Source organism: Mesocricetus auratus, unplaced genomic scaffold, assembly GCF_017639785.1.
Source record: "Mesocricetus auratus isolate SY011 unplaced genomic scaffold, BCM_Maur_2.0 Super-Scaffold_4256, whole genome shotgun sequence".
NCBI classification, from domain to species: Eukaryota; Metazoa; Chordata; class Mammalia; order Rodentia; family Cricetidae; genus Mesocricetus; species Mesocricetus auratus.
In genome coordinates, this window is record NW_024429182.1 from 13,238,143 (window position 1) to 13,251,191 (window position 13,049).

The window sequence follows — 13,049 nt, forward strand, 5'->3', positions numbered from 1 at the left end:
TCTGCCTGCACACCACCGTGTCATACCATGATAATGGACTAAACCTCTGAAAATGTGAGCCACCCCATTAAAGGTTTTTCCTTTGTTAAGAGTTGGCGTGGTCGCGGTGTCTCGTCACAGGAACAGAAATACTAACATGCTGTCCCATGTAAACAAAGGAGTTGTGAGTAACTTAGCTGTAACAAGCAAGGCATTGTGGTGGGTGGAGTGGGGTGCGGGGAGGGGGTGGAGTGAAGGGGGTGTGTCTCAAGGTGAGCAAGCTCTCTGGTAGTTCAGAGAGGAGAGAGACTGAGCTGCTGTGGGAAGAGGTCAGTGGAGAGTGGGCAGGAGAAAATGAAAACACCACAGTGACACTTGCTCTGCTTTGCTTCTGGATTAACAGGAGAAAGGAATAACCCTTATAATGAGACAGTAGAACATGTATTTTCTTACGGTTCACTAATCTGTGACAAACAAGGGAAGGAAGATCATCGCCTCTATACGTGAGTACAAATTGTTAGTTTCGTCTGAGCCATGATGAGGTATATTTAAAGGATTTCTTTTCGGCAGTATAAAAGCTTGAACTCAGAGTCTCAGGCATAAGAGGCAAGCTCCCTACCACTGAGCTACAGCCCCCAGTACTTAAAGGATTTGGAAACGATGAAGGATTGAGGGAAACTGAAAAATCACCTGCAATTTTACAAGTGGGTTTTATTATTTTTTGTCCAATGAACTGTGTGTAGTCCTTGGAAATTAAAGTTAGTTTTGGTTTTTTTTCCACAATAGAATGAGACAACATAGGGAGTGGGTTGGGGGGGGCCAGTGGGGGACATGGGAAGATGGGAGAGAGAGGGAACTGGGACATTGCTATTTAAAATAAGATTGTTTCCAAGTTAAAAAAAAACATAAAAAAGAACAAGACAACACATGCATTTAAAAGGAGCAACTTCCCCCATCATACTTCTCAAATAAAAGTGGACGATGGACATAAAAAGGGTGTGGCAGACACAATGTAAACCTTTGGCAGTCTTTCTTTTCAAAGTTCCATGGAAAAGCAGGCCTCATGGTACAGGTCAGTTAATCAGCTGGTCAGAACCAATGAGCATTTGATTAATGGTGTAATGAAATGTGTGGGGGTTATCTCTAGGGGAAAGCTGTGAGGTTCTACCCTATTTTAAATTACATATCTGTGAATATAATACTTATTGATTTTAGAATTACATAAATCTCAAAGAGATTTGCTGACAAAATTAGGATTTAAACTATTATAAGAGGCAATAGTAATTTACCTTAAAAGCAAAGGCATCATTTCTAATTAAAAAAGAAAAAGTGAGTCTTTTATTTAGGTTTAAGAAAAACTATGGGAATATAGGATGAAAAGGATATGGGCTGACTGGATTTTATTTTAGAAATTAGGTGTTTCACTCCACTGCAAAATGTAATATGACATCAGCACATGGAGGCTAGTGTGGGAAATGTACTGATGTGAAGAAAATGCCTGGGGCATTGTAGAAAAAAAAACCGGATACAAAGCAGTTTGCAGAGCCCCACCCACCCCATGACCTTCATTAACAGAAGAAAGACTGGGAAGGTGACAGCACTCAGTGGCAAGGATGCAAGTGTTCCCATTTTCTCTGGGCAGTCCATAAATGACACATTTTCTGCAAGTGCTTTCCATAATTAAAAAGTCATATTAGCTCAATATAGATCTGCAACATAACATGGCCAGTTTCAAAAACAATATGAGAGACTGCAGATATAGACTGTATGCATAGGGTTATATTTTTCATAAAAGGAATGTTGATAGGCCAACTGTGCAACTCTGTACTGGGCCAATCATATCTGGAATAATGAAATCAGCTCCGATGCTGTTCTTTAAAGCTGAACTTTGAAAATTTACATTGTATATGGGAGTGGAGGATGGGGATATCTTGAAGGCTGAAACACTGGTGAATACAGCATAAAGACAAGGCATAAAGGTGCAGGCTTGTGTCCTTTATATGACAGGTTCTCACACTGAAAGCTCAAAAGATTTGCGGCAGATCTTAGACCGCAAAGTTTTCAACACTTACTCCTTGGAGATGGTGTATGGTTGGTCCATGATCAACATAAGTTGGGCACTCTCCTATTGACAGGCCCAGGCCTAAAAGACCGGCGCCTTCACCTCTTCCAACTCGGAAAAAGCCAAGAGCTATGTCTGTGACAACACCTGGCTGTGAATCTCAAGAGCCATGCGGCAAAGCCACGTACAGACAGAGATGTCTGATTTGATGACCCAGCCAATTCAGTGACAGGTGACATCTTCCAGGGGATCCAAGTCAGAGTCACCCTGATGAACCCTTCAATCACAGAATAGTGAGAGGTAATAATACATTATTATTTTTGAGTTACTAAGTTTGGGCAAAAGACAATTGGGACACTTCTTACAGCTAGCTTGATCTTAACATAGGGAGCAGTGGTGGGCACCAAGAGATTTTGAGTGAGAGGTTGACATTATGGCTTTGTACAAGGCCTCCTACAATATAGTGTAGGATGGGTAGGAGGTGTGTCATGCCTGAGGCAAGTTCGGGGATGACATTTCAAAGCTTTGTACCCAGCTGCTGGAAACTGTTAGCTATTAAGTCAGAGCCAAGCCACAGAGATGAGCTGGCTCCATCCTGAAGGATCCCTACGATGAGTAGACAGGCGTGATGAGCAGAAATGGGAAAGCTGAGTAAAGAGCAGCGAAGGTGGTGATGGGGTGACATCCCTTGGGCGAGCGCATAAGCTACGCTAAGCAAAGCCAAGGTTGCCTATACCTTCTTCAGTTCTCTGGATTGCCTATGCCTTCTTCAGTTCTCTGGATTGCCTATGCCTTCTTCAGTTCTCTGTCCTCTGTTTACTGCTCTTCTGGTCCCACTTTCCTTTCTCTTTTGTTACACAGAAAATTTATTTTATTTTTTAAACGATCTCTTTTTTTAATTTTATATACCAATCCCAGTTCTCTCTCCCTCTCCTCCTCTCAATCTCCCCACTTTACACCCACCCAACAACCCTTCTACTCCTCAGAGAGGGTGAGACCTCCCATGGGGAGTCAACAAAGTCGGTCACATCAGGTCCTCCCCGCTGTATCTAGGCTGAACAAGGTATCCCTCCATAGTAAATGGGCTCCAAAAGGCCAGTTCATGTACAAGGGATAAATACTGGTCCCACTGCCAGTGGTCCTACTGACTGCCCAAGCCACACAACTGTCACCCACATTCAGAAGGCCTAGTTCAGTTCTGTGCAGGTTCCTCAGCTCTCAATCTGGAGCCAGTGAGCTCCTACTATCTTGGGTCAGCTGTTTCTGTGGGTTTCCCCATAATTGTCTCGACCCTGTTGCTCATATTATAGCTCGTCCCTCTCTTCGAGTGGACTCGGAGAACTCAGCCTAGTGCTTAGCTGTGGATCTCTGCATCTGTTTCCATCAGTTACTGGATAAAGGTTCTATGATGACAATTAAAGTAGTCACCACTCTCATTATAAGGGAAGGCCAGTTCAAGTACACTCTTCACTATTTCTTAGGGGTGCACACTCATACGACAAGGACATTTGCTCACCTATGTTCATAGCAGAATTATTTGTAATAGCCAGAACCTGAAAACATCCTAGATGCCCCTTCAACTGAAGAATGGATAAAGAAAATGTGGTACATTTACACAATGGAGTACTACTCAGCAGTAAGAAACAATGACATCTTGAAATTGCAGCGAAATGGATGGAACTAAAAAAATACCCATCCTGAGTGAGGCAACTCAGACCCAGAAAGACAAACACAATATATATTCACTCATAAGAGGATATTAGACATAAAGCAAAGGATAACCAGCCTACAGTCCACAACCCCAGAGACACCAGAAAAACACGGAGGACACTAAGAGAGACATACATGGATTCCCCTTGGGAAGGGAAAATAGACAAGTCCTCCTGAGTAAATTAGGAGCCTGGGGGAAGGAGGCTGAGGAAGGGGACATGGAAGGGGAGGGGGAGCAGAACTTGAGAGAATACAATGATCGAGTTGAGGGAAGAACAGAGAAGGAGAGCAAGGAAATAGATAGATACCTTGATAGAGGGAGCCACTATGGAGTTAATGAGAAATGTGGCACTATTTTCCTTTCTATTTTCTCCCTTGGGCCCTCCCTTCTCCTCTGACTCTGCTCGATATAATTCACCTGGATATTAGAGTTGTAGTTTAGGGGGCTTCTCTACTGAACACATGGATGTGAGGTTCACTGTTAAGAGTTCCAAATTAATCAGCATGAACAGAAGAACTCCACAGCATCCCAGACTTGTTATCCAAAACAGGAAAGTAGCATTCTTCCCAGTGTTTTCCCCGAGGACAGTAACTATATTTATCCACATACCCTTATGACAATCCTCCAGAAAACACCCCACATGAGTACCTCCTATTGCACTACTCTCTGTAACAAAAATCAACTGTGAAGCAGACTCTACGTCAGCTGTGGGTTGGCCAGAAACTTAATATAAGCTCGGGGGAGTGACTCATGCTTAACTTTCCCATCTGAAAAATGAGGCCTTTGGGTGGCGTAACGATGCCACACTCCATGATTTCTCCTTGGCTTAGTCACTTTGCACTGAGACCAAAATGCCTGACGGAGACAACCCAAGGAAAGAAGGGCTTATGACTTTGAGAGAGTTTAGAATTATGATTCCTTGTTCCTGTGTTCTTCAGTAGATCATCATGGGAACACATGGCAGATGACAACTGTTCACGTCATGGTGGACCTGGAAGCAGAAAGACAAATCTGGAGCCAGGAGCTGAGTATAAGCTTCCACGGCCAGCCACCTCTGGAAAACGCCTTCTGCCAGCTAAAGATATTGCACCCTCCAAAATGGCACCCCTGGCTGTGGGGCAAGCATTTCGTAAACAGTCTGGGGGGGACGCTGCAGATCCAAACCACAGCAGTCTGTAATGCTCTCTCTCAAGGTCCCTGCTGTTTCCAGCCTGCAGACCTGTACCACACAGTGGGCAATGTGTACGTGTTTCCTTGCTCTCTCGTTGTCATGTACCCCATGAGCTGGGGCTGAAGCTCTGCCCTTGTCTGCCACTGGGCTTTCAGCACCTCAGACAGCTCCCGACACAGTTAAGACACCCAATAAAGGTTCCTTTGTATCTTTTTAAAAAGCTTCTCTTTTAATCTGCCTGTCATAGTTCAGCAAGCTGGGAGTAGGGGATGAGGGGATGGCTCCATGGAAAAGGTACTTGCCATGCAAGGATGAAGACATGAGTTTGAATCCCGAGAACCCATGTACATCAGGCACAGGGGAACACATGTGTAATTCTGGAGCTCCTACATAATTATGGGAGACAGAGACTGGTATTCTTTCTCTTGCAGTCACAGACACACATGAATATGTATATCCACATTACACAAACATACATGCACACGTGAGTGCACACTGGGGCACGCACGCACACACACACACACACATACACACACACACTCAATAAATAAAATAACAGAGAAGAGGGACACAATGGAACCACAAAAGAAAGTCTTCAAATATTCAAATCTGGGGCTTGATACATATTCACAAATATCTAGGAGTAGCACAACATGGTGGATTCACCCACCAATTGGCTGTCCAATGCCAGATGGTCAGGCCTGAAAAATAAATATATATGTAGCATTATACAGAGAAAGCATATTATATTTAGGAATATATACACATATACACATGCACACACAATAACAATTCATGAAAAAGAGATGAAGAATCTGAAGGAGAGCAGGGAGGCATATATGTGAGAGCTTGAAGGGAAGAAAGGGAAGAGAGAAATGTAATTATAATCTCAAAAATAAAAAAACACTTTCACGTGGCTAATATTATCTTCCCAAGTACTGTCATTCAGTCTCTCTTGGCAGGATATCACCAAGCAGAGAAAGATCTGACAGTGTTTGTGGTTGAACAAAACATGGCAAAGTTATGACACTTGAAGCATTCCCTTGAGTGCTGGGTGTTTGTGCTCTATGAATTCATATTTAAATCACACTCTGAGTAGGGGAAAGAGCTCTACCATGTCTCCTTGAGAAAGACAGACATTTTACCCCCTAGAAAAACAACTGAGTCTCCAGCAGATGCCTGAATTCTGGGAAGGGGGGGTCAGGCTTGAGGGGGAAGGAGCTGTCAGGCTGTGCCTCTCACACTGTTGCTAAGTGTGATTCTGTTGGCTATTACAGCCTCCAGGAGCCATGTAGCTCAAGATGAAGATTTCCATATGGTGATGCAAATTAGGACCCCTCTGCAGAGGTGTCTTGAAAAGGAGCCAGTAACCTGGGGAAATGTTTTCAAGCAGCTCAAAGAAAAGAAAGTTTGGTGGGAGGGCGGAGACAGTGTGTCTTTGACTACAGGGAAGTTGCTGTGGAAGATGACACTGCTTCGTAAGCACTGCCTTTGTCCAACTGCTGCTGCAGGTGCCACCTGAACATTGGGTCACTGAGAATATGGGCCTGGGGATGCTGCTTTTAGCATTTAGCACTAGCACTAAAAGAGAAATCTCTCTCTCCCATGTGCTCTCTCTCCCTCCCTCCTTCCCTCCTTCCCTCCCTCCCTCCCTCCCTCCCTCCCTCCCTCCCTCCCTCCCTTTCTCTCTCTCTCTCTCTCTGTACTCATATATGTGCATTGTCTGTGGAGGCCAGAGGTTGACCTCAGACATCTTCTATTACTCTCAGACTACACACACACACACACACACACACACATAAAATCATATATTAGACACACACACACACACACACACACACACACACATATATATATTACATATAGTCTCTCATTGGCCTGGAACTCACCAATTTGGCAAGACAGGCAGCCAGCACACCCCAGTGAGCCTCCCTTCTCTGCTTTTCCATGCTAAGACTACAGACATGTATCACTACACTGCCTTTTCATGTAGGTGCTGGAAATCTGAACTCAGGTCCACATGCTTCTGTGGGAAGCGCTGTGCCAACTGACCTTTCTCCAACCCCTCCATTGGCTTTTGGACTCATCTGCTGTCCCTCTGAATCTTTCCCTTCACACCTCTGCCTTGCCATCTCTTCAGTGCAGCTGTGTGAGGCTCTCTTCCACACCTCTGAAGGCAAGGTGTCTCCCTGCTTCACCTGAGTTCTAACTCTCTTAGCTCTGTGGATTTAGTTCCTTTGCCTTTCTGTATTTTGATCTCCACACCCTAGGCTGGCTTTCAGTTCAAGATATTTGTGACATTTAGTTAAGAGCTCAAACATGAGGGCTTGACTTCATGGGCAGAACTTCCATGATTGACCAGCATATAACCTTGCACAAGTTAGTTTCATTTTTCAGTGTTCACATCTGGAAACAGAAAATAGTGATACTATCTCTAACCCAGAGAGACAGAGAGAGAGAGAGAGAGAGAGAGAGAGAGAGAGAGAGACAGAGAGAGAGAGAGAGAGAGAGAGAGAGAGAGAGAGAGAGAGAGAGAGAGAGAGAGAGAGAGAGAGAGAGAGAGAGAGAGAGAGAGAGAGAGAGAGAGAGAGAGTTGAGGATTTGTTGAGAATTGGGACACACAAGGCACATACAAAGCCTTGTATGCAGAAGTCACCATTGTTTTAAATATATAGCCTTGTTGTTTTCTACCTACTTAGAGAATTGATACATTAATAATATAGAAATCCTGGACACTCTCTGATGCTTTGTCTACTTAGGTATTTTCCAGGTGCTCCCAAAATGCCCTCAGTTAATCCCTACTTGTCGTGGTACCATCCTCTCTCCCAGGAGGTTGGTAAGATGTGGAGTGAGAACACAGTGCGGGCGGCAGTTTCACACTTCTATAGAAATTGTTTTCCTTTACTTTCCCCAAGAGCAAAGCACCACCTAGGGCAGGACTGAAATGAAGGCCAGCAGTTGTTTCCTTGAGGGCTGGTTGCCTGTTTGTTTTATGAGATTGGTTGTTGTCATTTTACTTTGGCTTTTTGGTGCTGCTGTCCCTCTGGCAAAGACCCATTGCCTTTCAGAATCTAGGGAGATGACAAATTTCCCATAATGTGTGCTGGCCTGGAAAAAGAGAAGTAAAGAAAAAATATACCTTTTCTTTCCTATATCTTTTCCAAGAGAGGGGAGGATGAGTCCCTTTCACAGTCTCTCCTGGAATCTCCCTGGCAATGCCAGAAGCCCCTTCACCATCTCCATCTGATGTCCTGCTGGAACCCCTGGCTGAGGCCACCTGTGCACACACACTCTTCCAGCCACAGAAGTGCAAGAGCGAAGTCCACCCCTTAAACAGATCAGCAAGGGGAGCCATAGGACTTAGTGTTCCAAGGAAAGAATGAAGCCAAAAGGAAACACAGCTAATAGTCAGGGGGACGGGAGAATACCAGGATAGGTAGGCGTAAGTGCACATGGCTGGTTGTCCATCACCAGGTGCATAGCTGGTCCTCCTTCAGGACCACTTTGCCTCTGCAACCAAATCCCTTGGGGGTTCAGAGTGCCACATCCCAGTCTCTGCTCCAGAGGTTTTCTTCCATACAGTTCTGATTAGGATGAAGGAGGTAGATACTCCTCCCAAAAAGAAGCAATGCCTAAGTGTCTTCATGAGGTGAGAAACAGTGCAGGCTCCAGGAAGAATTAATGAGTGATGCTATCCTCATGATATCAAGTTATAGACACAGGTGGCATTGTCTCTTATGGCAGGCATGCTGGGAAGCAGCTCAAACACCGTCTCATTTGAACCTTATAACCACAGCAAGATCAGAACAGATAAACAGAAGTCAAGATCAAAACACCAATGGGAATGGCAGAGTCAGAACTTGACCCAGGCTGTTTCTGCTACCGAAGTTCACTCTTAACCACTAAGAACAAAAATGACTGTGGGAATGATGTTAAGAAACCAACAGGAGGATGAGGAGGTTGCTTATTGGATAAGAGCACCCAGATTGCAACCAAGAGGACCTGAGTCTGAATCCCCAACAACCATGTAAAAAGCCACTATGGTTGTACATGCTTGCGACCCCAGCACTTGGGGCAGGGAGATAAGAAGCTCTTGAGCCTCCAGGCAGCCAGCCTGATGACCAACCATGCCCAGAGGCAATAAGGCAGAGTGATGGAGAAGAGCACCTGATGTCCTGTTCTACAAACACAGTAGTGGGTGTATGCACCCTTACACTCATGTGCATGCACTATTACACACCAGGCACAATTCTAAGCAACACACATATATACAAACATACATACATATATACATGCAAAATACATATATATACAAACATACATACATACAAACATACATACATATTATCACTAAGAGATCCACGCTATTATGTCCATCTTACAAAGATTTACAATACAGAGAGAGTAACATGTCCAAAGTCACACAGCTCTTAAAGTACCTGAGACACAAACTAAAGTCGCAATCTCCATCACCCTCTGCTTTCTATGACAACTCTATTTGGGATGACCCAAGACAACATTCTTTAGTGATTTTTTTTATTTTTGAGATTATAATATAGTTACATCATCCCATTCTTCCATTTTCTCCTTCTAAACATTTGTACACACTCACCTTGCTCTCTTTCAAACTCACTGCCTCTCTTCTCATTAATTATTGTTACATACACCACAAGATAGATAGATAGATATATGGATAGATAGATATAAATAGATATATATGGGTGGGTAGATAGAAAGATGGGTAGATGATAGATAATAGATGGTTGGGTAGATAGATAAATAGGCAGACAGACAGATAGATAGATAGAAGAAGATAGAAAGATAGATGGGTAAGCAGATAGATAGAAGTATGGGTAGATGGTAGCTAGGAGATAGATAGATAGATAGATAGATAGATAGATAGATAGACTGATAGATAAAAACAGATAGACAGACAGATGGACAGATAAACACAAGCAGCTCACTCTGTGCTGTGGTTACCTATATGTGTGTTTTCAGGGATGACTATTTGGTATTGGATAACCAATTGGTGTGCTCTTCCCTTGGGAAGACTATTTCTCCTGCTCCCAGCTTTTTGAAGTTGCCTGTAGCTCTTGGTGTATGTAGGGTTGAGGCCTCAGGAACATTGGCCAACCAACATGAACATGTCTACCCGTGTCAGCTCATGTTCAGGCAGTCGTGTTAGTGAGATTTCTGACTTGCCTGGAAGATATAGTCTCAGAGCAAACTCTGTTTCTCTGGCTCTTCCAATCTCTCCACTCCCTCTTCAGCAATGACCCCTGAGACTTAGGTGCGGGAGTCGTGTTGTTGATGTATCAGTTGCTACTGAGCATCTCATTCCTGCATTTTGATTGGTTCTCTAGATGGGAAGTGCTCTCTGGGAAGATCTGACAGAATTAAGACCCAGGCTGGCTTTCATCTAATCCAATAAATTCTTGTCATATTATTATTTGTTTGATAGACAGCTCTCTGGAAATTTCCAATGGCAGAGCAAGAAGCGCATGTCTCCTGCAAGGAGAATTAGAAACACCAGGTATCTAAGGAGAAAGCAGCTCCCACAGCGCTTGGCTCTCTTGTTCTGTGTGATCAGCCTGGGCAGTAGGCACTGTTTCCCCCATGTTACTGCTAAAGAAGATCGAGTCTCAGGGCAGAAAGAGCTCCATCGCTTACACAAGCAGGAATTCTCCAGGACCACATCTGCAGATCAGATGCCTTCACAAATCACAACAGCACTCACACTTCTTTTCTTAATATTCGCTGCACACACACAGGCTAGCTTTTTGAAGGCCTAAATATAGAACTAATTACTGGGTTCAGTGTTTATTCTAATTCACACAGGTTCATAAAGTCCACTTTACACAAAAAAAGGCTGATTCACATGAGTAAGAAAAAAAAGAGTTCATATTTACAATCTCTATAAACCTGCTGCAAATATTTAAGTGGAAAGATACAGTAACTTTATCTCAGTGTTTCACAGGCTGCGGGCTACACTGGTGAGGTTCAGAGAGAGCTGAGAAGTGAGGGCTGGAGAACTCTCTTGAGATAAAATATTCTAATTACTAAATGAACAGGGTATTCTGAGGATATTAGATTCAAATGGATTTTCCCGTGTTTGCAAAACCATTGGAGAATACACCATAAATGGAGCTTATTACATATTTACAGGACCAGATTAATGAATGCACACCCACAACAAAAGTACATTCACACACACACACACACACACACACACACACACAGTGAGCAAGAGAGAGAGAGAGAGAGAGAGAGAGAGAGAGAGAGATTAAGTTATGCCTTCATGCTTAAAATGGTCCTGCAATTGTTGACATTGACATTTCTAGGGGCAAAGGCACTGCATTCCCTGTGCCCAGTTTGTACTACCAGGCCAACAAGCTGCTTAACTGCCAGCATCCCCTCCTTGTCCTGTCCAGCACCCCTTCCTTGTCCTGTCTAAGCCATGCATTCAGAGGAAGATAAGAACAGGCATGGGTCCCATCCTGAAAAGCAACAACTATAGGAACGCAGAGGGTTTGAAGAAGAAGTCAGCTCTGGTGCCCGTCAACCACCAGAACCTACTGAAAATGACCTGCAGGAATGAGATTTGTATGAGCAGGATGTACGTCTAGACGCCCTTTTATGTCTTTTCTCTGTGGTGGCCTCCTGTTCTCATCTCCAGCCTTGGGGCTTCCCTCACCTCTTCTTTTTCTCTCTCTACCACCCCTTCCACTTCCACTTAGGAACTCGGATGTGGAGAAGGCAATTCACAGCTTGTTATGAAGGAAACGAGAGACTGGCTAGATGGTAAGCAATAAGGAGATGTCGAAAGCACAGCACACAAAGGGACAGGGTGTTGCCTTGAGGACTCCTGGCTCCATTGGCCGACTCATTTTGCATGGGTTCAGAAGTTGATCCCCCCTCGATTTTGGAAGATGGCAACTTTTCCAACCTCCTTAAATAGGTAACTTATGGAAGTGACCCAGGTTATGAGGACGTCAGATTTCCTGTAACCAAGCCTCCCTGGCTACAAAAGAAGGAAGGTACCCAGAGGTGTTACTTGTTCCACGCCCAAGGGAGTGTGGACACCGTTACAGGCAAGACACAGGGGCCTGAGACCCCAAGCATACAGAAACTTCATGTCCATTCCACAGCAGCCTCAGTAAAGAACTGACTGACTTACATTAGTATTCACTCTGCAGGTTCTGATAATGCAGAGCCCACAGCAATCCATTGCCCCACACCCAAGAACTGAAGGATTAAGAAACAAAGTCACCACCTCCGAATCCTATGCAAGAGCAGCAACAGCAAACCTGCAATCAACTACAAATACAAGGGGACGATAGAGCTTTCCTCTAAACCAAGCAAGGATGCTGGAGTGCGCCAGAAGATAACTGTACAGACACAGAGGCAGATGTTAACATAGACACACTAATGCAGGCCAAGAGTGGCTAAGGCCTTGTACATAGTCCCATTACTAGTTTCAAAAATCTTGACTCAAGCTTCTTCCATGATGGCAGATAACTTACTCATTGTCCCAAAGAGTTCAGGAACGTGACTAGACGTTTCCAATCTCCAGTTTTGTTCAGCATGAGAGTTAGGTAGTAGTATTACATGTCTAATCTTTGGAGCTTTTTTTTCACTGTTTAAAAGCAAATATCCTTGAGGAAGTAAGGCCTTAATCCAGGGTTGATAAATGGGTTTTACCTAAGGTACTAACTTCGATCAGTTGATAATGGCTGCCTAGAGCATTCTACTGAGAAAGCTTATTAAGCTGCTCCCCTGGTGATATTCAAAATGTTTAAAAATCCACCATTCAACACAAATACCAACTGTACTGCTGGAGCAACTACTTCAGTCAGTCTCCCTAACCCTCACCCTTTGGATTATTGAGCTCCCTATTGATTTGAGGTTTTAAGTCTCTAGTTGCTAGTCATCAGGGGAGGTCTTGGCAGGGGACTTAAGACCCTGGCTCTTTACTAACTGACAAACCACCTTTCTGTGTGCTGAGTGCAAGCTCCAGCTGTCCCTGGGATTCACAAGAAGAGGTCAACAATGCGTGAGCACTGCCTGCCTTAAGTGGAGGACAAACAATAGAACAGTTCCATGCTGAGTATTCAAGAGGCTCCAAC

The 13,049-nt window shown here is 44.1% G+C and overlaps 1 long non-coding RNA gene across 1 annotated transcript; it reads left to right on the plus strand.

Moving 5' to 3' along the window:
• Positions 1-264: 264 nt before the first annotated feature.
• On the plus strand, positions 265-5,107 carry LOC121134254. Its single transcript, XR_005871318.1, has 3 exons — positions 265-482; positions 2,115-2,341; positions 4,691-5,107. It is a non-coding gene; the product is annotated as an uncharacterized LOC121134254 (long non-coding RNA).
• The last annotated feature ends 7,942 nt before the right edge of the window (positions 5,108-13,049 follow it).